General features: G+C 49.5%; 1 protein-coding gene across 4 annotated transcripts in view; it reads left to right on the top strand.

The window, feature by feature from the left end:
- Positions 1-24,268, top strand: part of PRICKLE2 (prickle planar cell polarity protein 2) — a 121,313-nt gene that overhangs the window by 57,897 nt on the left and 39,148 nt on the right. The window contains exon 1 of one of the 4 annotated variants that reach the window (XM_087745056.1): positions 627-694. The exons of 2 other annotated variants lie outside the window; for them this stretch is intronic. The gene's annotated coding sequence lies outside the window, so the exon portion shown is untranslated. Of the gene's footprint in view, positions 1-626; positions 695-17,039; positions 17,276-24,268 lie in introns of those variants that run through there. One more of the 4 variants, XM_087745054.1, reaches the window with a different exon arrangement.

Here is a 24,268-nt window from a genome sequence, read left to right as displayed (position 1 = left end):
GAAACGCGGTATAACTTCAGGAACCATGTGCTAACCGTTTCTATAAACCTCCTCCGTATGTGACACAGTCCTAACCCAGATGTGTCAGTGGTCGGTTGGGCATTCTGATAAATACTGGTTTTATTGGCATCCTGATATTTACCTTATTGACTTTTGATCCGGTGATACATGCTGGGAGTTGCCGGCTTTCTTCTGTGCGCTCGCAAGGCTGTGGTCCCCTCGAAGTAGGTAGATAAACTCTATTGGGAGAAAGAGGTGAAGCAAATTGAGCGTGGAGTTTTTTTATTGCTTCTCTTTATGTGACTTATATATTGGCAAGGTAACTTTGCTTTCATACCGCTAGTCAAAACTGGAAGGGATGTTGGCTCCGTGGAGAGCTAAATTTGGATAAAGGGACAGGATTGGATTAGGGTTTACGATTTTCACCAATAAGCTAAAACTGCGGTGGGCGTCACTCCGCCAGCTGGGGCAGCAGCCGGGGAGCCTTCCTTCCCCAAATGACCGCAGCCGCTTGCCGGCACGCAGGCAGCCTCCTGGCCCAGCCACCGCTGCCGCCGCCGGAGGATGCGCCACAGTCCTCGGCACCGAAGGCGCTCGCCTCGCCGCTGCCCATCCTTCTTCCCATCCTTCCTTCTGTCCTTACCCATTACAGGGGGGTTTTCTAGCGTGTGAAGTGAACGCCTGTTTAGCCTAGGTAAGTAATTGCGCCCGATTTGTAGCCTATGAAAGTATAAGCCGCTTTAATGCTGTACAAATGTTTGCGTTGGGAAATGATTTTCTGTTTCAGCTCTGATTCCTGCCTGCCTTTGCAAGCGCCGGAGCAGGCAGGGGCTGCCGGGAGCCAGGCATGGCCCCGCCACCCCCCGGAGCAGGGATGTGCTGTATTCCCTGCTAATATCTGACCCAGCGGACACAGTAAAACTTTTCCTTGATGCAAACGTGACTTCTCTTGCCAGTCCCTGAGGCGCTCCTGCTTTTTTATTCTGTTGAAAAAACCCCGGAGAGTAAAACCCTGCGGGAGGCTTATGTTAGCTCTGGGTTTCCAAACGTGCTGTGTGTCTTCTCAGCTGTTGCAAGGATTTGTGCGGAATGACAAAATGCCAATTTTGAACCTTCGGCAGCTGTGTTTAATACAGGGTAAAGGGTTATTTTTAACTTTGGGATGTTGGATTTTTTTTGTCTTTGTTCACATGAATTCAGGAGAAAATGTCCAATTTTCTTTGAGGCAAAACAAAGGCTTCTTTTAAGTGAAACAAAGACTTTTAAGTAGTTAATCAAACTTGTGGAATTCAATTGCTTTCGGATACTTTAGGAATTAAGCAGATAGGAGGCTGTGTTTGGTTGGAAACAAGGATTCATTCCTGCTGGAGAAGGCAGAGGAGCGCGCAGCCTGTGGGACGCTGGCTCTGGGCAGAGGTCCTGGGGCTGTTTGCCTGGTGGGGGTGTTTAACAGCATCCTCTGTTTGCCTTTGTTTAGGTACTGCAAATTATTTGTGTGCTTTAGGATTCCTTCTCTCTTCTAGCAGATGTTTTATCTGTGCAACTGGTGGAGTAATTAGAGAGAGAGAGACATGGTGCTGGTGTGCAAACACCCCTTGGGGGGGGTAGAGAAATCACAGAGCCTGTCTTGGGAGCAGCCGGCTGAGGAGCAAAGTTAGCACAAGTTGCCAAAAGCAAAATGCGTATGGCACAATGTATTTTACTTTATTTCTGCGAAGGGGTTGTTCCCCCTGCCCCGCCGAGAATGGGCAGGGGCTGCATCCCCGGGCACAATACCGTGCTGCTGCTCACAGCAAATTTCTCCCAACGTGCGAATCATTCACTTGGGATTTTTACGGTGGCAGCTGGGGAATGATTAAATGTTCTGTTTGCGGGAAATTACCAGGAGATTTGAGAATTTTCCTCAGTGGCTTTGGCACCAGCAATGGAGTGACATGGGAGCCTCCCTGCGTGTGGATCAGGCCGCCCCGAGGTTTTGAAAGCTCCAGTTGCATGAACATGTTTTTGCTCTGCTACCATTTAAATAATGGCAGCAACATGCTGATTCCTCTAATGTTCTTGATTAAGTTATCGGTTATTTCCTTAATTAGCTACTTGATCTAGTTACGCCTTAAATGAGTCTATTTGTTCACCCCGAGGAGGGGAAAAAAAAAAGCTCCTGTTTTTTCCCTTTTAAAAGGTTTCTTTCCTCTCCAAAAGGCAGCTGTCATCTTAGGTCAATAAGGGAGCTTAGATGAGCTGGCTTCCCCGGTGCTGCCACATCAGGGGTCTGTGGGGTGATCACGGTGTTGGCATGGTGATGAGGGGACCACGCCAGCGATGCTGGAGCATCCTGCCCGCCACCACCGGGTCCTTCCCCAGCAGAGATGCCTCAGGGGGGCTGGAAGCGAGCTGCTTCCAGAGGCTGAGCAAAATGGCACCATCGCTTTATTCGTGGTGGTGACCTATAAATCCAACCAGCCGTTTTCAGGCTGGCCATGGAAATAGTGCCAGTGTTTGCGGATGTGACACCAAGAGCTGGGCATTGGTGCTTCCCGGGGGCTGGCTCTCCTGGGTGCAGCAAATTTTAAATGTGACAGTATAGATGTACATTTATTCCTGGCATCAGTGTTATGCAGACAAACAAAATATGTTGAAGTGGTCTTCTGAATGCTCTGTTTGTGTGTATTAACCCGGACGGGGATGGGGTGGTGTCTCAGGGCCAGTTCTGGAGGAGAAAATACATCTTTTAATCTCCAGTGGCCTTTATGTTTCCCGTGCATTAATGCAAGCACGGCACTGCATTGCCCACCCAGCGTCTCTGCACAGCACTACAAAAGCAACCTCACCAGTTGGCACCAGTTCTTCACCAGTATTGCCCACGCACCACCGTTTGTAGCCCTCTCTCCCATATCTCAAGAGTAGAGAGACTCCAATTTTTCACTTTGGAGACTGCTTGTGATACATGCAGCAGCAGCAGCCTGTGCTTCAGACAAGCCTATTTGTTCATGTGTTTGTACTGTGTATTACTCTTAATGATATTCCCCTCGTTAGCCTTAGCTTCACACCCTCCCTGATGCAGAACTCGCTGAAACACGTATTGCGTAATGAGCCTGCTTCCATATATAAATTGGAGAGACAGAAGTTGGGACTCTCCCAGCTAAAACAGGAATAAATGCTTGCCCTCCAGTTACATGTTAGCATCTGTGCCAAAAAATTATGTATTTGGGAGGAATTACCAAGAGTTCTGACATACATGAGCTTTATTCCTTTGAGTCTTTTATATTTTTAGCAGTTTGGTGAGAATTTGGACTGTACATCTTCCCTCTCTCAGAAGAAACCTTTCCCGTGGCCCATGTGAAAGCCAGAGCATCGCCCTGCGATGCAGAGCCCCGGGGAGCGGCATGAATGTGTCTCCAGCCCCGACACTCGCTCCGGCCGGGACGTGCTTGGATGGCAGTGCTCGAAATCCCATGTGCCGTGTTTGGCAGCGGCACAAACCCCATACCCGGTGCTGCCAGCCCTGCTGCCTGCGTTGGCTGGCTCTGGGCACTCGGCGTTACTCTCGTGGTCTCGGGTGATCCCAGGAGAATTGCAGCTTTCAGTTTGGTTTGCAAAATAGCTGAGGCTTGGTGCGAAGGACTTGAATATATCAATTCTAATGGCCCAGAAAACAATATCCTAGTATTTTTAGATCACAATCCCTAAATGGTTGTCATGACATTGCAAATGCAAGCGTGGTGGATCTTGTGGCCAGCTGTGCTTTGGACACCACGGATGAGCGTCACAGATGTTGCAATGCCAGAGCAGCGATGGTGACGCCTCTGGGTGATCCATGTTCCTTTCCACGTCTGTCCTGGACTGCTTGTGTAACCTCGGACAAGTCATGGACATCCTCCAAGTTTCAGATTGGGGGAGAGCACCAGAGCTCCTGTTGCAGCTCTTCGGGGTTTGGTGTCAGAGCAGAGCCAGCCCCGGGGTGGTACCCAGGGATGCCCGTATCCGGACGGTATGTGCAGTGGACCCCACTGTGGCCAGGACCTCCAAATACAATGCAAAAAGACAATAAAACCAGACAAATAACCGCACTCAAAAAGAAAGTATATTGCTGGCTTGTCCCTTCTGCTTTTCTTTCTCTGCAGATCCTGGGAGGAGGTAGCTGAGATGAAGTATGTGCTCTGACAGGGTTAGATTTCTCTTTACATTCCTTGGAAGTTTGTGTTTGGATTTTGCCCTGTTGGTGTTGGTTTATGCAGTGATGTTTCCAGCAGCTCGATCGCATGGGTATAGTTCCAACTCTTGGTGTTTTGTGCAAAGACAAAAAAAATGAAAGAAAGATGGGCCTGGGTAATGAGGTGGCTATTTAATCACAGCAGGACTCGCAGGAAAATGTGCATTAAATATTTATGGGACGGTATTCATTAACATTTTCAGTGTGTTGGCACTGGGCAGTGCAGGAAAGCTGTCGAGAGAATTGGAGTCTGTCTTACGCAGCCATAGACCTAGAAAGAGCCGCAGCAGAGGAAAGGCATGAACGCTTGCTTTGTTACCCCGATGTATTCCTCGTCGCTGGCATAGCATTTGGAGTTGCAGTAGTAAGCAGGATTTCAATAGTTTCACTTACAGTTTTGAAAATGCTCACGGTAAATGTTTTAGGTCTCATTTTTCTGTCTGCCACGTCTTACGTGAGTGCAAGTGGCTGACACCGAACCCCTGATTGGCGGGCAGGCAATTAGAGAGATAAGCCTAAGTGACTTCATGTGTCTCCTTTTTAGATTGCTCAAGTCTGAGTTGCTTTAAAGGGCTGGGATTAGCAGAGATTGAGTTCTCGGGGCGCTGGAAATCAATCAGCTGTGGCTGGGGGCCTTGTCCAACATGCGCTGTAGGTACCGACTTACGGAGCGAGCTATCCGTGGGTGTGAAATGATGCCAGGAAGATTAGAACTGACGATAAAATGGTATTAATGCTTGCTTCGTTAGCAGTGTAGAAGGTATCAAATTACTCTGGTGCTATAAATCTAATGCGTTTCCTACATCTGTTAAGTGAAGCTACTTAAATGGTTGAAATATGTTTAGTTGCTGTCCGTTGCATCCTCAGATAGAGGATCACAGCAAAGGATATTAGACTTCCCATATCTGTAAGGGGAAGGTCTGAAGCATTAGCTGCTGGATTAAATATTCCTTTGAGGTGAGACAGGGTCTTGTGTCAGATTTTAAGATGCCTTGTTCTAGATCAGTAGCATGAGCCTGAGACTGGCCCCGGGGCTCATGCCAAAGGCTGTACTGGTTGCACAGGTCTGTCAGATTTGGGCTTTGGAGCTGAAGGTTTGTGTCCGTGATGCTGGCCCTGTCCCATGCCATTAGCCACAGCAAGCGACGTGCCCGGCTCAGGCTGTGCCCGCGGGCACCTCCCCTGGGGGAGAGGGAGTTCACCGTGGTATTACTGTCGCTGGGAGAGGGATTTGTCTTACTTTTTAACAAGTGTAAAAGGGACATATACAGATATAAGAGAACTACCTCCTTTACCTGAACGCCTGTTGGATAAAATGAATGCTAATCTTGACTAATTAGCTAATAGACTCACTGCGGATGTCTCTGCAATCCATTCATGTACTTGAAAGCCCCATTAATTTCCACTGGTGCCTTACAGCAGAGCAGCAAGTGAAAGGCTGGGCTGCACCCATGCTCTACCTTTTTCACGCATGAGAAAGGAGCCCTGCCGCTCCCGGTGACAGTCACGAGAGTCGCGTGGCTCGTGCCAGGCGCGCGGCACGGAGGCCTCAGCCTCTGGTGTGTCATGTTTTGTCACTTTGGATAAAGAGATGCCTTGTAGCACCCCACATAGACAGCTTTGATTAACTCGCTGCTTACCTTTCGGCTGCGTAACTGGTCGGTGTGCTGATGGGGAAGGCACGGGAGCTGCTGGGGCTGGTGGTCCCCACAGCGAGCGGGGTCCCAGCCGGGGAGCTGGGGGGGATCAGAGTCACAGCCAACGGCTCTTGCTCCTCTTGTTGCTTTGACGTGCCCCTTGTCAGGGAAGTACAAATGTGTTTGTTTGCACTGGGAAATTAAAGAAACCTTTGTTCTGGCTTCACACGTCATGTTTTTTAACCCTTTGGTGCGGTGTTTGTTGACATCCTGGTTCCAGCAGATCACTGCTTGTTTGCGGTTACTCCTGAGCTCTCCTGCCCAGCCTGGCTGGGGCTTCTTTCACCGACGGGTTAAATTTCCTCAGTGTAAACATTTCTGCTTTTTAAGCTTGTTGTTAGTTGTTGTATCCATGCTCTCATTTTCTTAAGCACTGTAGGAAACGGTCTCTTGCATGAACAGCTTTGAACTCACACCTCCAGACATTTTCACATTAGACACTTAGTGTCTAACACCCATTAAAAATGAGTGGGAGCTGAATCCTTAACTACTGCCAAAATACCCAGATATCCTGAGCATCTGACTCCTTCCCTTGACCAGCCCTGTTAGACCAAGGGGTAGCAGAAGGGAATCGAGAAGAGCAATCCCTCCTGAAGCACAAGCACCAGAAACGATTCAGAATTAGATTGGGTCTAAGCCACAGCATATTTTGCAATTTCGGGCCCAGAGCCTGTCACGTAAGTGACTTTGCAACCCCTGCACTGGCTGTGGATGATGATCCAACTCCTAAAACTGGTGGTTAGGGGTGAGGGTGGTGGAGCAATGCGGATAAAGCGAGTCACTCTTTTCCCTTGCAGTGGGCTCCCCCAAATGAGAAAAGCAGCAGCAAGCGGTCATGCGAGGTACAAGAGGGTGTTTCGGAGACCTTAGTCCTCGGCTCCTCAAAATTTGGAGAAGGCTCACTCGAATTTCATAGCACGTGGCACAAATCAGAAGTCGAGCAGCAAGCGCATCTGACGTTGGCTGTTCTGAGCTGTGGCCACAACCAGGAGCAGCGCAGGGTGGCACCGCAGCACGGTGATGTTCCTGGTGCCTGGATCCTGTGCAGGTGGCACGGGCCCCGCTGGTGAGCTGCTGGCAAGCGGTGTTTTCACCTAAATCCACAACTGATTTCAAATGAGCATCTACACCATAACTACTCCAAATGTTTCCAAACCAATTAACAATTGGTATAAAAAAATCGCTGCACTCCAGTTACATCACTGTATCTGCTTTCCAGTCCTTTAAAATATTCTATCAAGAAGTCCCCTCTTTTAAAGCACGGCTGCTTTGGATTTTGGTGAGCTCTAGAGCAATTTTTCTGTTCTATATGCTCACTGCCAACTTTCTACAACCCTGGAGTGCATGGGGACAAGTGTGTTTCAAAGGAATTTATCTTTAGAGATGCTTCAGAGAAGGATGTTGGACACATGCCCATCAGAGGAGGGTGAATATATACCCATGGTAAATGATTTTTGTCATGTTTTGACGTTTGCTGTAGAATGGTTCATCTCTGATGCTCCAGGGACTTCAGAAAGTTGAGAATGGCAGGTTTGCCTCAACTTAAAGGTGATGAGGTTTTGTTCTAAGCCACATGCGAAATCGTAGTTGAGATCAAAACTAAACCCAGTTTCATCACCCTTCTGTAAGCACAGGGTGCTGCTTGCTCAGGTGAAGGTGGAGAGGCTGGGAAAGCAGGAAAGTGCTCTCCTCTGCGTCTTATGTGGAATGAAAAGTTTACCAAAGTCAAAACTTTTTTCAAAGCAGAGCTGTTCAAAGCACAGCAAGCGGCAAAATCCTTCTTGGCCATGGGTTTGTGCCGGTGCGTGTAGCAGCCGCTCAGGGAGGGGAAGGCAGCTGTTGAGCTGTGATTGCTGCTTATTACACTAATTATAATAGTCTCGCCGGTATCGTGAGCTTCCCTTCTCCTTCCCCCATCTGTCTGTTTGGCCATCCATTGTTGCTCATCTTTTTGAGGTACGTGTTTGAAGGGCTTTGTACCGCAGGGAGCCTGACTGCGCTCCCCCTCTGCTTTCCCGCACTGATACAAGGGAATGATCGCAGTTTGCACAGAAGAAGAATTTTTGGGATTGAGCTGTTTGCCCTGAAGCAAGGCCACAGAAATGTGAGATGTTGCCAGGCTCTGCAACTCCACATTTCCAAGGGTCTCAGCCAGGTGAGGCACTCTAGTCTGGAGCATCCCAACCTGTTTGGGATGGAGGGAAGAAGACGATGTCCAGCACTTACTTCATGGCCGTTTTCCTCCACATTTTGTTTTCTGCCCTGTACCAGTACAACCAGTACCAATTCTGGTCAGGGCAATTCCCTCCAGTCCGGGCACACCGCAGGAAAGTTCTCAGCTCTACTGAAAGAACATCCACTGTTTTCCAGAAATGTCCTCGCTCCTCTGCCACGGGAGCCTGGCCAACCCTGCCTTCAGTACAACCGCTGGCAGCAGCTGAGCGGACCCCCAAATTGCTGTTCTTTTTTTGCAAGGAGACGCTGTAAGTTAAATGCTCAGCAAAAAGAAAGCACCACTCCTTTGGATGCCCACCTGGTTTTTATTTCACTGGGGAGGGGTTACTTGTTGTCACAGGGCACTCGCTTTGAAGGAACAGCCCACTCCAAAGCAGCCAGCAAAATGCTTTCTGAACCACGAAACAATGAGGCTCGCTAAATCTCTAGCAGCAATAATTGCTTCTAAAAGGCTGATGTATTTAGTCTGCTCATGTTTAGCAAACATGCTTGCTTTGCCCTTTGAAGATAATGCTGCGTGCAGCACAGTGTAGTAGGGAAAAAAGAGGAAAAAATGGCCTGTGGTTTTCAGCATGTTTAACGAGCAGTGGCTGACAGGAGCAATAGCATTTGATAATGCTGGTGTCCCCCTCTTAAACACGAGTGATTGGGTTTCCCCACCCTTCCTGATGCTTGAGCTGTGGGCAGGATGTCCTCCGGGGCTTGGACAAGCTGCGAGCACCGTGCCTGAGGCTCAGGCTGGTGGAGGGCAGCAGCAGCCCGGAATGGTGATGTTGCTGTCTCTGCGAGTGCAGGGCACCCCTGAAGTCCCCTGTCTGGGGACATCTGCAAGCCATGCCTCAGTGTGGCTACGATGGCAGCAACCAGCATCTCCTTGCAGGGTGGCTTTGACCCTTCGCTAGAGACTGTTACCGGTTGCGCGGGGCCGGGAGGAGGGATGCTCCGGGGACACCACCTGCGCAGGACCCATCCAGGAGGGTGGGGACAGGTTGGGACCCTGCAGAGGAGGGAGCCAGCGCTGGAGTCAGGGGCCAAGCTTCTGGCCGACCCTCTCCCGATACAGTCTTAATCCCTCCCTGTGGGTCCTGATCCCCCCTGTTCGTATGGCAGCCAGTTTAGTTGCATTTCCCTGTAGATCGCGATAAGATAAAAGCATGGCCATGTTTTACAATAAGGGACGTGGGTTTAGAGGATGACAGGTTATACGAGGAAAGGATGCGGGTTTCCAGCTGTGCACTCTTGCTGCCACAGCTGGCTTTGATGAGGGCTGTGATTGATGCTGCGTTTGGAGCAGGCAGCCGTCAGCCGGCGACGCGCTGACCTTTCCCTGACGGGCTGAGCGGCTCTAATGATCTTGATGGGGCTGGCGATTTGTATATTGGGTTTGATGTACGAGGCTTGACACGGCATGGAGAAATGGGACTGGGGTATGACTGACAGCCCTTTCCCATTAAAGATGGTGAGGCACAGGCTGTTTTCCAGTGATTTCTTTCAGTGGGAATGTTTTGTCGAATTATATTGCAGCAGAGAAGTTTTAACTGTTAAGTATCTTCCTTTATATAGCTTCCAAGCAGTTAAAAAAAGATGAGACTGAAGTAACTTGCAGGCCAGAAGGCTTATCACTAAAAAGGCTGTTCAAATTATACACTTAAATTAATTAATATTTAGTGAATTATTTTTACCCTGACTGTAATGTTCAGGCTCCTTAGGCAGATAAAACAATGCAGCAGCCTGCGTCCAGGATTTTTTTTTTTTTGTAATTCAGCTGTATAAAATTTCAAACCCTTGACTTCTTGCAGGCAACATTAAAACCTTTTAATTTCCATGAGTTGAGCTGTGTATAAATCACACCCTGGTTGGCACATCTCATGGGTGCTTGTGGCAAGAGTAATGAATTTCATGGTTTGTTATGAGCTACTGAAACCAACACAAACACAGAAAGCCTGTTGTAATCTCAGCATATCATTCGAGGAAGCAATTTATTCCTAAGTATGAACAAATGTCAAGCCACGATAACTAATTGTTATTACTAATTAAAACAAAGGGAAGAATAGCAAACATCTCTTGTCATTTGTGTACAGTGCTAGGCTGTCTTGGGGACACTGGAGCTCCATCCAGCTTCAGGCAGTGGGACAGCCAGGCTGCAAACCTTGCCGTACGTAGCCTACGACACGTTGAGCCGCTCTGTGCGCTCCAGGCAGGGCATGGGGCTGTGATCCTAAGAGGGCTGGGGCAGGGGAAGCACCCATGCCTAAATTGAGATGCCACTGTTCGTAATTTTATTGGGTTTTTTTATTTAAAATCAAGGTTAGCTGGACTGTGGAAGTCTTGTAATGGGTGGAGTTTGGGGTGGACCAAAACAATGCACGCCACTCCATCTGTTCACACTGGCTGGTTTTATATCATCCAGGCCTACTTCGTGCTCTCAGATATGAATTAAAAACCTATTTTGGCACCTTTCTTCCCACTGAGCAATTAGGAGGCTGTGGGTAGCCCAGCGTCAGGACCCAAGCGTGTTCCTGACTGCAGCCGATCTCCCTGCGTTTGTGAATACACCGGGAAATTCAGTAGCCTCGAAGGCATCATGAAAGCCCATTTCTGTTCACAGCCAACGTGCATGATTTCCTCCCAGATGAGTGCCACGGGAGCATCAGGTGGATCCAAAAATGTTCTGGAGTTACCACCCTGCATTTAACGCAGTTTGGGAACAAGAGGTAAATAGGTCTATTCTCTTAGTCGGGGAAGAATGAGCAGCCATGTCTCTCCTGGGTGGGAGCAGACACACGGCTGTTTAAACCATCAGTGGTTTCTGAGGAGCCTAGATGGAGGTATGTGCAGTCCCGGGACCTGCCGACAGCTCCTGGCTTGGAGCTGGGGCTCGCACGGTGCCTGGCCAGAGTGAGGGGCATGCCAAAATCCCACCGGCAGCCAGAGAAGATGTGCAGTCTGGTTTAGGGAGGTAAAAGCCAGACTTGTGTCACTTGGCCAGAACTCTGGGCTGGCCCAAGACTCACCTCTGAGCACGGAGACAGTTGAGCCCCATGCCCTGGTCCTGGGGGATGCTTTTGGTGGGGGACAGGTGGGTGGTGCATGGCTGGTGCAGAGGGGAGCTTGGTGAGCAAAGGCAAGAAATCCTCAGGGCACAACCACTGACCCGAAACACCCTATTAGACAGGTTTGAAGCCAAAAAATAAAATAGAAATCATCTAACGTGACAGCGACCCTGACAGCGTCAGGCAGCGAGAAGGGTGGCAGCGAGGGAGTCCTGAGCTGCTGCCAAGGCACATGTTAATGCAGACTTGCAGGGTTCGTTGGTTATCCTGGAAATACGTCTTCTATTTTGTGTAAATGGAAAATTAATTTGTTGCTGATCAAAGGTTTAGATCTTTGGAAAACGTACCACCAGATAAGCTGAAGATTTATGCGTTTCCTTCGTAACCTATTTTCAATGAACACTTTATTGTTCATGGAAAGGCCCCAAGAAAAATATGTCATTAAAAAAATAACTGTGTTGGGTTTATTTAGCTTAAATTACAATACAGTGCTTTAATGACGCTTTTGTAGACATCATTAAAGGACACTATTAAAAAGTCTTCAGATGAGAATGCTATCAGGCTAGCAAAGGGGAGAAAACCACGTGAGCATCCAGATTGTTGTTCACATTTGGTTACAAATTTGATTTCAACATACAAAAGTAAAAAACATAGTAGTGCCGAGTTAAAGCCGGAGGCTATGAAAAGCCTTATTGTTGTTAAGCTCCCTAAAGCTTCTTGCGTTGAGGTGATTAAAAAAAAAAAGAGAAATAGATACAGTGATTGATTGAAATGCCGTCTGCGACATGCTCCACGTGTCGCACCGGAGCGTGCGGTGCCGGTCTGCGAGCTGGCAGTGCGTGGAAGCGTGGGGGCAGTTGGTGAGTGAGGGTCCTTTTGGGGTGCTTTGTGGTGGGGGGGACGGGGTGCGGGGCAGCGATGCTGGGGAGCAGCAGCACAGCATGCTGGGTCCTCCCGTGGTGTCACCCCTGCTTCCGTGTGGTTTGGTGCTCCCAGAGGACGTGGATGGCACAGGGTGTGCTCACAGACGCTGCCCGGCTCTGCCTGTGCGCCGGAGGATGCCGGCAAGGGTCAGGCCTGTCTCACTGGGTAAATTGGTAGGAAATACAGAAAATGGTCTCTGAAATCAGCCGCAGTGCGTATGGGCTGTACCTCTCCTTCTGTGTCAGCTGCTGCTGGGCTTGATGGTGTTTTAAAAACTAAATTCCTCCTCGTAGACCGACAGCACGGATCCTTACCCACAGCTCTGCCGAAAATGAATCAAACGCAGCAGCAGCGACAGCAGGAGGAGAGGGTCTGTCTCGCGTGGTCTTGTGCAGCAGCCGCGTGAAGGTACAAATGGCAGCCCTGAGGAAAAGCAGAGGAGGCCAAGTTTTTGGGATTAATGATCTGCATCTGATGTTGGTCTGTCTGCCCCTCCCTCCATTCCATTTTTCTTTGAGATAAGATGCCCCTGCTTCTGGCATTGAGAGGCATGGGGAGGCTCTGCTGCCTTGCTTAATAAGAATAAACTAAAAAAAAAAAAAAAGATGAAAAAAAGATGAAAAAAGAGAGCTCAACCTCATTTGAAGTCCTGACCTGTATTTCATGACTCAAGTTCTCCAAGGAGCTTTCCCCATACCTTGGGCACATCCCTATGTGTCTCCCGAAGAGCCAGGCTTTTGGCTGGGAGGAGTGGGGCCGGACTCTGCCATGTAGAGTCTTCTCCCTTCCCTGCTCACTGGTAACAGCTTTTTGCAATTACCTTGCCTTTCCCCTCCGGCATTTGCAAAGCCGTGCCCTCTCCAGCCTCTCGTTCTGCTGCGTATCACTGCCCTGTGGCCGAGGGAGCGCAGCTCAGGCTGTCCCCCAGCTCAGGGACCGCGCTGGGCACAGCCCGTCCTGGCACCGGCATGGGAGCACTGGCTCGGCAAGTGGAGATTTCTCTGCAAATTACAGGGGTGAGCGTGGGAACGGAGGGGAAAAAAACCACTCTGAGTATCCAATTCTGCATTTCTGTGGGTAGAAAGAGCGATGGGAAAGTAATCTGTTATTGTGCCTGTTGCTGTGAGCCAGGATGGGCTTGGTGATGGGGGGGACTTGCCATCCCACTGATCCCGGACAGGCTCGTGGTGCACACGGTACAGGGGACAGCCTTCGTCCCCGTGGGCAGCGTTTCGGGGCAGAGGAGGCTGGAGCATCTGTGACATCCCAAGGTAGCTGCGCTGCACACTGCTCTGGCAAGCTGCAGCACAGGATGCTCACTAAATAATTCAGAAAGGCAACTTGATCTGACATTCGTCAGGTTAGTAGCCTGGTGACCTTGAGGACGCCAGTCTGCTGTTGCTGTGTGTGGCCATGCCGTGTAGCTCATTGTCGTCGGGAGAGTCAACAGTGTCACGTGGAGCCCTATTGATTGACGGCTGATCGATACACCAAGGTGATAAAATACAGCATTTATGAAATGTGGGCTCTTACAATGATTTGTTAAATTAGCCGTAGGGATGAGTTTGTGCAAATGGCAGAAAGTTTAAAGTTGATTGGGTTTGGGTCTTTGTCTTTAAAACTAGCAGCAAAGGGCAGAAAGATGTACCTACATTTACAAGCAGAGTTGTCCATCTCACACCTCTGCACCTAAGCAGGGGCTTCCTACTCTTGATCTTTCTTTATTTCAGTAGCTAAGGTTTTACTTCTGGTCGTTTGCTTCATTGCTGGCAGTTGTCAGCATCCATCCTTGTAATGGTGCAAGTCCTTCACGTGACCTTTGGTAATGTGCTTCAGCGGCTCGGTATTCTCCCTGCTGCTTAATGAAACACCCGTTTCACCTGCGTAACATGCAGAACCCGTCAAGAAATCTTGTGTGCCTTCTGGAGTTATTCCAACACATGACCTTTTCACAAGCCTTGCAGTTGGTAACAGTAATATGGGGCAATTGCCAACGCGCCGGCAGCTTTCAAAGCAGGAAGGCTCATTTCCACTTCCCTAAGACAGTTGTGTGTCCAAACATGGCAGCTTCTAATCTGATTTCTTGTCTCAGAAGAGCCTGTTCATTGGATTTTGTGGATATTTAGGTTTGTAAGTATTGGAACAAGAAGTCTGCCAGGAGCGATGGCTATTATACATGCTGTTTGGAGACACAAAGCTCTTCTGCTCATAGCTAGCCATGCAACTAAGATGTTATAAGCGTTGGTCTTACTGGTCTTTTACATCAGCTCCTGACTCTCGCTCCCATTTTACCTTTGTGGATCAACTTATACTTAAAAGTTTGCAATTTCTGGTGTGATCCCTTTCTTGGGGATGATCCAGGTGGCCAAGACAGCCAAGCAGAACTCACCTTTGCTGTAGGATGCTTGGTTGCTTGGGGATGGCACCACCATCCACCCTGCGGTGGGATCATGTCAGGCTGGCACTGGGTGATCGAAGCTGCTGCAGATGGAGTTACACAGAGCACGTCGTACAAGGAGTGGGGTTGGACACTCGGGCTCGTGCCCTGCCAACCTTTTCCCCAAGCACAGGGCCGGCTGGCAGTCCTGCTCAAGTGGCACTTGGAGCACTAATAGACACGTTGCTCCCGAGTGTTTACAGCTAAAGGGCCTTTGCTCCTTGAAAGTTAATGCAGATAAAGTCAGGCATTTTACTCATGTTCAGTGAAAATTAGCGCCTACAGGACCTGCCGTATGGAGTGGTACGTATTCTTTGTGCCGGTTGTAGCCCCTAGTCACTGCTGTGTGCTTTTAGCAATACATTTGCAGGGAAGATTGTTACAGTAAACATGGGTAATTTCTGCTCTACAGCATTTCTGCTCAACATTATTATTTTATAAGCAGGCTTCTTTATTTGCTTTTGCCCAATTCAGTTTTGTCTCATTTCCTTTGTGTTGTAATTAACATGTTCTGAATTTAAGAGGAAGAATGCATCATCTTGAGGCCATGGCATGTTAACCATAGAGAGGCGAGCTGACAGCCTGCCCACAATGCCGATGCAAGCTGGAAGGGGGAAAATGTGCCAGTTTAGGAAGCTGAAGGGTCAGGGGAACTTTTTCGTACAAATTCTGTTGCTCTGTGTAGTCAGAGGAGTTGGAGGGGACCCTCCTTGGCACTGTGGGCATCCCCAGCAGAAGGGGAGGTGGTAACCGCTCCTTCCTCCATGAACGGAAGGTCCAACCCGGCTGGACGCAGTAACAGGGTCAGTGCTCAACTCTTGGACTTGCAGCTGCAGATTTAATTAAAAAAAAAAAAAAGAGGGAAAATAATAATAATAAAAAAAAGGAACTGTAAATGCTCAAATATTTCATCAACGGTCCTGAATATTTTCTTTTGTCTGAAGTTGTCTGAGCCAGATGAGGTCTCTGCACGTTCTTGGTCTGTCCTGCTTGGCAGGGGTAAGTTCAGGCAGCTCCAAGGGGGAGCTGAGCTGGTTTGTCCCAGCTGAAGATCTCACCCTGGAGATTTGGAGTGTAATTCCATATAAATGAAACCTAATTTATGAACCTTAATAATAATAATTTAAGGCATTTGAGACTGCAGAACGACTCGCAGCTGTAGTTTCTGCATCCTTCTGTGTTCTGTAAACGTAGCTAATACTGCCAAAATCAAGGACTCTGAAATCCTGAGCCAGGCCCCGGAAGTCAGGAGTGTGCTACGAAAGCACTACCTGTTGGGCAAGTTTTATTTGCTTTCTGGATTTTTCTGAGCCCACAGAAACTAGGATTTTGAATTTCACTCACTTTTTGCAAATGCAGAAGCTAAGAAGCACACTCTCCTCCAGGTGACTTGCAGCAGAGATTCATTTGTGACCACCTAATTCCAAAGCAACCGGCTTTAAGAGCAGCAGAAGAGATTTGGCAGTGTAGCTCCTTCTCTGTTTTTTCTTTTCTTTTCCGAGGGGAGGGAAACACAGGGGAAGGAGGCTTCGGCATCCCCGTTGGGGTGGCACATTCCTGGGGCTCGCAGTACTCACCTGAGATGCACATAAAAGGCACGAATCGTGCATCTCTCAGGGCTGTATAAAAGAAAACGTATTAAAATATGCGATAAGCAAAATGCCACGCTAATAACTTGTGTTTCCCAGAATGTTTAGCCCTGCTGGTGCACAGACACGCTGCATCTAAAAGCCAGTGGGGAATCATAGCAAATGACTGCAGAAAATAATTAAGAGGGCATTGAAAGCCAGGAGAAAAATGATACGTTGCTCAGAGCCAGCAGATCATTGCTTTAATAGCCTGCGTACCTAAGAAGCGGTGCCTTAAGTTTGACAGCAAGTTGAGATTCGGTCAGCATCAAATAAGATGATAGTTGGGAAAGGATAATTAGTGTCTTCACACCATTCAATTTGGGCTGCTGGTGCAGAGCCAACTCTTTGAAACGTGCGCATGCGAGCCAGCGAGAAGTGTTTTTTTCTCTCCCTTTCCCTCAGCAGCCTACAGGATTTATTGATTTCTAAGAGCGGGCTGATTTCCATGTAAATAAACGGGAGGGTGGCCGGGCCGCGGTGCGCGGTCCGGATGCGGTGACTTTGGCTTGCTGACATCATTGCTCATTAGCATGCAGGAGAGGAGAGCAATGCAACAGCAGAGCCCCGCGCCGCTCCCGCGCCGGCAATTATTCTCCACGGGCTGCATCTCTCCTCGTTAATGCCTTGCGCTCGGAGAGCAAATTGGACATCCTCTTGCCACCTCGAAGGGTCATTTAGCGAAAGGCAGGTTGAGGGGGGAGCTGCTGGATTCATTTGGAATGGGAGCGGAGAGGGGGGCACCCTCCGGAGCTGGATTTCAGAGCGAGGCAATTTAAGCGAAAGCTTAAGACACGGGGCAGGAATGGCACGTTTTTCCACGGCAGGTTTCCGTCGGAGACGCGCCGCGGTCTGTGCGTGCCTCCTCTGAAAGGCTCCGACAAAAACCCGTCTGGCGGCAGCCCCTGGCTGCGCGTGTCGGGGCGGTGGGCTGCGCCGGGAGAGCGCGGGATGCTTTATGGCACTGCGGTGCTTGGGCTGGTCCTGGGAGCAGCCCACCAGCCAAAAGGCAACTGGCACAACTAGGACGGCTGAGCAACCCACTGGATTTTTTCCATCTGCGCTGTCGCTGCCGTCGTCAGTGGGAACAGGTAAGAAACTGCCTTTTGCCAGCAACTTCAAAGTTGTCGTAGATTTTTAGGAGGGATAGAAAGTAGTGAGGAGGAGGAGGAGGAATAAGCAGCGTTCTGTGGATGCATGTAGCTGCGTGCTAACTTTGCTCAATGTGCTGTTGGTGCTGATCTACGAGGGGACTGCGCTTTTTTCCCAGCCTTTGCGGTTCTTGTTGTTTATGGATGGAAAAGGTTAATTGTTAAATTGCATTTCTGCAGCTGCAGGAAGTCAGGGAGAAACACTGATGCCACCGTAATGGGTTTTTCATTTTAAAAATAGTCAGGAAGGCTCAGCTGGCTCTAAATAGGAATAAGTATTAAAAAAATCCCCATCTCTCAGTGTTAGTTTTATTGCTCTGGTAAATGCAGCTTCTGGAAGCCTGGGTCCTCTGGCCATTTTCTGAGCAGACTGCGTGCAGGTGGTGTTGTGGATGAGGACATTACTGTTCAGGTGTTTATTGTGGTGGTTTTGCCTTCCCAAGGATAAAGAGTTTTAAAGTAATAATCTTTCTACGTCCTTTTTCATGCAAGAATGCCTAGCTATAAACCCACCTAGAACTGCAACCTGGAGGTTATGTTTTTCAGTACAATCTTTTCAAGTCAAATTTCCTTTTTTTCTTGTTCCTTGAAGGAACATTTTAAGCAGATGTGACACAGACGTGACCTGTGACCGTAGAAAGATTTTAATCCAGTTACTCTTTGTTTTGTAGTCATGATTCCTTGGCAGTGTTAAACACTGATTGAATCTTTTCGAGCCGGTGAGGATTAGCGCTGGACAGAATAATGCCAAAATAATTATTCGCACCAGATGCAGTGTCATCCTTTCTGTTTTAGCGCTCTTATCTTGTAACTTATCTGACTTATTTTTATTCAGTGATTATTTCACCTACTGTGGGAGCACTTACATGTCTCACATCACTGCATTGTATTTATAAGAGTGCTGGCTTGAGCCTGCAATAAAGATTTATAAAATAAAGCTATCTGCAGCTAACAAGATTATATTTTGCTTTGTATTTTAATCTTCTCCTGTTGCGTGTTTTCTACCAGCCAGATTCAGCTTAACAAAATGACCCAGCCTTGCGCACTTACTGTTGGCAGACTTGCTCGGGCTTAGCCGGCACATACACAGATCAGGCTGGCAGTGATTGCTTTCACAAGCGGGTTGGTATTGGCTGTCTCAGGGGACACCGTCTAAGCCTTAACTTTTGAAATAATTACAATTTTCAGCCTAGCTCATCCTGCTTCTGAGCATTTTGCCCATCAGCCAGGTTTTTTCCTTTAGGATGTATGGCCTGGGAGATGCTCGAATTGCAGCGTGTTTACTGCTTCCCGTGGTTTCTGCTTGTCATGCTGCAAATGCAAACTGGTGAAATCCCTTAAAATAGCACTTACAGCCCCGGGGCACATCGCCATGAACCCGCTTAGCTTAGCTGGTGGAGGGATGGGCTGGAAGCCTGGAACGGGGTGGGGGAAAGAGAGGGGCAGGAAGATGAATACTGCCTGTGAAGAGACCAGGGATATGCAAACTTGAGAAGACCGTGAGGACCCGCATGCTGAATGGATACAGGCTTCTTCGTGGAGAGCTGGTTTTGAATCCTGAGGTAGAGCTTAAATCTTGCTAGAACTGCAGGCTCGGAGGCAATTTTCTTCCTTCAGTCAAGCAGCAGAAAGAAACCCCTTGCAATACAGCTCTGCATCTTGTTAGGCTGAGAAGCCACTGAATGGTGTAATTAAAAATCTGACAAGATAACCCGTGGGGTAGGACAGGGGCTTTGCATCACAGGCACACATTGGCTCTCGGGTGGGGAGTGCTGCTGGACTCAGCCCAGGGGCAGAGTTTGGCGAGGGTCCTGCCACGGGGACACCAAACTCCTCTCTGGTGTCCACAGCTCCTGGGTCTGCCCATCCCGTGGCTCCCCCTGCCTTCCAAAATCATGAGATTGGCTTCAGCGTTGTTTGCCCACCAGCTTCGGGGTTGTTATTGCTATTATTGAGCCTGTTCTTCTCTTCAATTTGGAAACTAGTGGTTTGCATTTCTTCTCCATGACTGGGGAAAAATATGTGATTGTTGTCATTTCTGTATGCTAAGAGCTGGACCTTAAAGAGGGGAAAAAAACTCCCTAACATAAATATGTTGAGATAAGTGGTAAGCCTGTGAGCTGGCAGGCTGCCTCCATCATCTGGGAAGTGACAGAGTAGCCTGTTGGACACCTTTTCTCCCAGTAGCACAGCTGGGCAACAGGCTGGGGCTCACAGCACCTTATTTTTCCTCTTCTCTTTCTCCCCCTTGCTTGGTCTGCAGCTCACACAGGTATAGCACTTTGCACACCCCTGTCTAACCTCTATTATGAAAAAAATAAATTGCGTCTTCTGCAAAACATCTTGAGAGCTCCAAATAGAGTTCTTCTGAGATCTGCCGAGTTATTAATATAGCTTAATTTAAACATCTCATCTTTATGCATCAGAATTTTCATGGCTTGTGTCAGGGGTTGCAGCTTACGGGAGCAGCCTGGCAGTGTGGTTCAGGTCAGGAGGGTGTTTAAGCACCCTGGGGCTCTTACCCAGCTCACAAGGAGAAACTGGAGCCCAAGCAGGGACCTGTATTCACTGCAGAGCGCTGGGGTGCACCTGGGCTCCCCAAAATCACCCGTGATGCACCCCAGCTCCCCTGGGGAGTCACAGGTTGGAAAGGTTGGTCGTGTTTTAATTCATCCTGCAGTGATGCTGAGAGGTCTGGCAACAGTTTTGGGCTGTGGTCCTGGTTCCTTGTTTGCCTAAGAGGGCACCAAGACAGCCCAGATGAGGGATTTGGGGTTTCGTACATTGTGTCATGTTTTGTCCTAATTTCTTGGTCTCATCTGGGAGGAGCACAGCCTTGTGCGCTGGTGGTTGTTGTCTGCCACATGGTGCCTAAGACCACAGACAGCAAAACTGGAAGCAGCCTGGAGGCTGCCCCAGGCTGTGCTGCAGCAAAGCAGTGGTTTGGGGACAGGGCGGTGGGGACCCACAGGCAGGTGTTCCACCCGCTTCTTGAATTGGTGGTCCTGATTCACCGTGAAGGCAGACCAACTGCAAAATCCTCAGAGACTGCTTTTGCTCATATTTGGCTGCAGCTGGCAATTTTTTGTCTTCTTTTTCTTAATTAAGCAAGAATAACTCTTGCAGTGGTAAAGAGAGTCTTAAAAATAAAATTAGTCTACAGCCTGAGACTGAGCATGGACACCTTCAGCCAGAGAGGAGAATTTTTCCAGGATTGGAAATGGGGTTTGTAATAAAAGCTTCAACGCCACTCTCGATACCTTTGCAATTGCTGCTTTTGGCACTGTGGAGGTCAGAGGGTATTAAAAATAAAGCAACACTGGAAACCTGACCCGCTTCAAGGAAATCAAGCGGGTAGAGAAGAGAAGATAGGTGGGGAAGATGGAGAAGAGTCTGACTGGCAACTCTTCCATCCTCTCAATGTTTCCCCACCTACTGCAGATCTTTCCGGAGATGCGCAGCTACACGTGCTCCCCTATGGCCACTGAAACTGGGGGGAGTTGCATCTATAGGAGCAGTTGGATCCAGTGGTTGCTGGATTATTTCTCTCTTCCTTAACTTCTTGGCATTACTGTGCTACCTGCTCTGTTGCTACCACCTGATGTTGATCTTTTAAGCCAACTGTTCCTACAGCATCTTGGGTCAAGTGAGCATTGTCCTCCCTTGGCCATCCTTGCAGGCCACCAAGGGCACCTTGTCCTGAGGCTTTGAGTTGCTGCTATTGTAAATGCCCATGTCTAATTCACCTCCTTTAGCCTCCTACACCTCATTGTGGCAGATAAAAGCTTTCACTAAGCTTCCTTTTCAACCCAGGTAGCGCAGGGTCTTTGCAATTCATTCCCACTGGTAGGTTTTTTTCCAGCTGAAGTGACTCTGGAAGAGCTGTGGAGTTGCAGAAATGTTTTGTCCAGAGAGATGCGGCTTTGTCACTGAGGTCCATGGGACGCGGGGCCGTGGGCAGCAGCCAGCTGGGCTACTGGGAGCATTTGGTTCAAAATACGGTGTCAGAGAAGTTGGAGATGGAGGCAGAGATTCAGCTCCAGCTATCTGCTTTGAGCACAAAAGCTTGGGGCTCCTCTGACAAAGCTGATGTTCAGGGAGTCGATGGGGAAGCCACAGCTGGGTGGTGCCTGTGGGTACTCCTGCACCTCAGCTTCCCCGTTCATGAAATGGGAGAGTGGTGCCCGTACTGGAGAAGAGCCGCCAGGCTCTCCCTATGGCAGCAAAGGACTATGTTAATTTTTCAGTTTAGATAAATGTTTGCCTTGCCTGTGGGGTCTGGAGAAATGGGTCTGTGTAGCTGAAGCTCACTCAGGGTGGAAAGATGCCTCATTAGCTCTCAAATGAGGGGAGGAGATAACAGGCAGGGATATTAAGATGCCCTTGTTAAGAGGCTCAGGGGTCACATAAGCTGCCCCAAATCCTCAGCCTCTCCCGTTTCCAAGAAGTCTTGTGATTTACTGACTGGTGACTGACCCAAAAGCCTCATTGCAATCAGAGTGATGGCACGATGCTGGGAAAAAAAAATCAGGCTGCTGTGTATATCTTAAGCCGTGCGGGAAGGGAATTGCCCCTTTGCTTTTACACATCCCATCCGAGCTGAGCAGACAATTGCTTTTTGAGGGATTCCCAATCATGTATGTTAATGTGTGCACAAATGCATGCAAATCCTTTATTACGGAACGCAGCAGAGGCATCGCACGGCCTGGCGCGGGCCGTGGCATTCCTGCTCCTCGCATTGTCTGGAGACGGAGCTGCGCCCTGATACAGCCCATGTGTTTCCATCCCAGAAGAAACAAGTGAGAAGCAGAGATAAGCAGCGCCGGGGTCAGGGGGAGTGATAAGGGCTGTTTGCCGAGTTCTTTCTTTGTCCGAGAGGAATTTTAACATTTCTGCCACGATTTTAGACTCTGCCTTCATTCTTGGTGCTGCCAGGAGGGGTTGGGATCTTGCGCTGCCCTTTCTTAAAATACCTGCATTGCCGAGCCTGGGCAGGCTTCGCTTTGGTGCTGTTCGCTGCGTTGGGTCCTGTGTGCCCACCCAGCCAAGCCGGCAGCCGCGGCTGGAAAAGAAGATCCCTGCGGCCCGGAGCTTTTCCTGCAGGCAGGCGTCTGCTGCCCTCGCAGCCGCAGGGGAGTCCGGTCCTGCCTGCACTGCCCCAGACCCCAACACACACAGGCTGTTCACTGGGAGAGGCCAGCTTGGCCGGCTCCTTTGCTGGAGCTACAGACCCACTTTGCAAGGACCCACTTTGCCTTGGCTTCAAGCTGCCCCCGGTCCCTCTTCCCTGGCTTTTTAGCTCTGCTTGTGCTTTCTCAGTTTGGAGCTGTTGCTGGTTTTTCACAGCAGGGAGACCTCGTCTCTCTTCAAAAAGCTGGGGGCACGCTCACGGCTCTCTCCAGAGCCTCTTGTGGAGCACTAGTGTTTTCAGCAAGATTTAACTTATTGTTGGTGCCATTGCTATGATGAAAGGGCTGCGGGAGGCTCCTGCGATGGCAGAGGCTGTGCTTTGCTAACAGCGACGTACAACAAGAGATTGGCTCGTCCCAGGGACCTCACAGGTCAATCGGGATCACGTTGAGCTGTATGTAGGTGGACCTGGGCTGGAAGCGTGCTTCTGCATCCCAAGCGAGAAGGACTCGGGAGCCAGGTTCTCTGCTTGGTGTGTTGGGCCCTGTTTGCTTCAGATTCCTGTTGTGTGCCTATTCGCGTCCATAGAGAGAAGAAGGCTGGTGTGGGGTGGTGGATCCAGTTTGCACTGTCCCCCTGCACCAGCGGATGGGTGGGGATGTAACCAGGGATGGGGGTTAGAGCCTCCTCTGAGGAGAGGACCGGCTGCCGTGCCAAGAGCACCACGTAAAAGCAGCCATTGTAAAATAAAATACATCCATCTTGTAACTTCATCACATGAAGCGCTGGCCTTGAGTAGAACAAATTTTTCAATCTGTTTTTGAGCCGTTGCTGCTTTGTACCATGTGAAGTCAATTCAAGGCAGGCTCCTTTCCAGCTAAATCTGACACCAGGAAATGTTCTTTTTCTCCCCGTTTGGTTCCTGCTGTCCTGGCCCCGCTGCAGGGCAGCTCCATGCACAGCTCCGTGCCGAGCAGCCCTGCTGGGTGCTCCCCAGCCCGTGCCTCCCGCAGCAGCATGGCTGCTGGCCGGCTCCTTCTCTTCTTTCCCCCCTGTCCACAAGCTATAACTGCTTAACAGCTCCTTTATTTACCCTCCGTGCCTGAAGCTGGTTGTGCTGTCAGCTCTCCTTGCTTCGTTGGGAAACACAAGATCACTGGGTTTCTCCTCGCCAGCCCTCAGCTCCTGGAGTCAAGTGATGCTCCAGGATGTCCTCAGCTTTTAGCAACAGCACCAAAATGTCTCCAACCTGTGTCCTCCCTGATGCTGGAAACCTCTCTTAATCACCAGGGCAGGTACTTCCCTGAGACAAGCTTGCAGACCCTTTTCTGGGATGAGAGCAAGACGGAAACGCTCAGGAATGAAGACGGGATTTCCAGAGAGTGATTGGCATTAGTTCCTTCTTGCTTAAAAAACCCAAACCTGCCTGCGCTCTTCTCAAGTTGCGTGGGGCTCGTTGGCTGCATAGGCAGCAGAAGTCGTTGTTGATGAAGCTTTGGTGGTGGTTAGGTGAGGCTTGTGTCTGGCCAGAGCCAAGCTAATGGGTTTCCCTTTGCAGGATGTGCCACTCCACCTGGGCCGTGGCACCCTTTATACGGTAAGGTATGCGGCACGCCGATGCACTGAGCATCTCCAGGCTCCGCCGCTCTTCCCATGTTAATGCCTAACGAGCCGTTGCTGGCGGGAGCAGCCAGGCAGGCTGCCGGCCATGGCCCCGCTCCTCTCCAACAGCCACCAGCTCTCCGCCGTAGCATCGGCATCCACGGCACGTTGTCACTCCGGTCATTGTGTGCGCGGTCGAGC

The sequence above is a fragment of the Nipponia nippon genome, unplaced genomic scaffold, assembly GCF_047370975.1.
Source record: "Nipponia nippon isolate SJK-2023a ecotype South Korea unplaced genomic scaffold, ASM4737097v1 scaffold_9, whole genome shotgun sequence".
In the NCBI taxonomy this organism is placed as follows: domain Eukaryota; kingdom Metazoa; phylum Chordata; class Aves; order Pelecaniformes; family Threskiornithidae; genus Nipponia; species Nipponia nippon.
The sequence above is the reverse complement of the archived record's forward strand: the minus strand, read 5'-3'. Positions and strand labels throughout refer to the sequence as shown.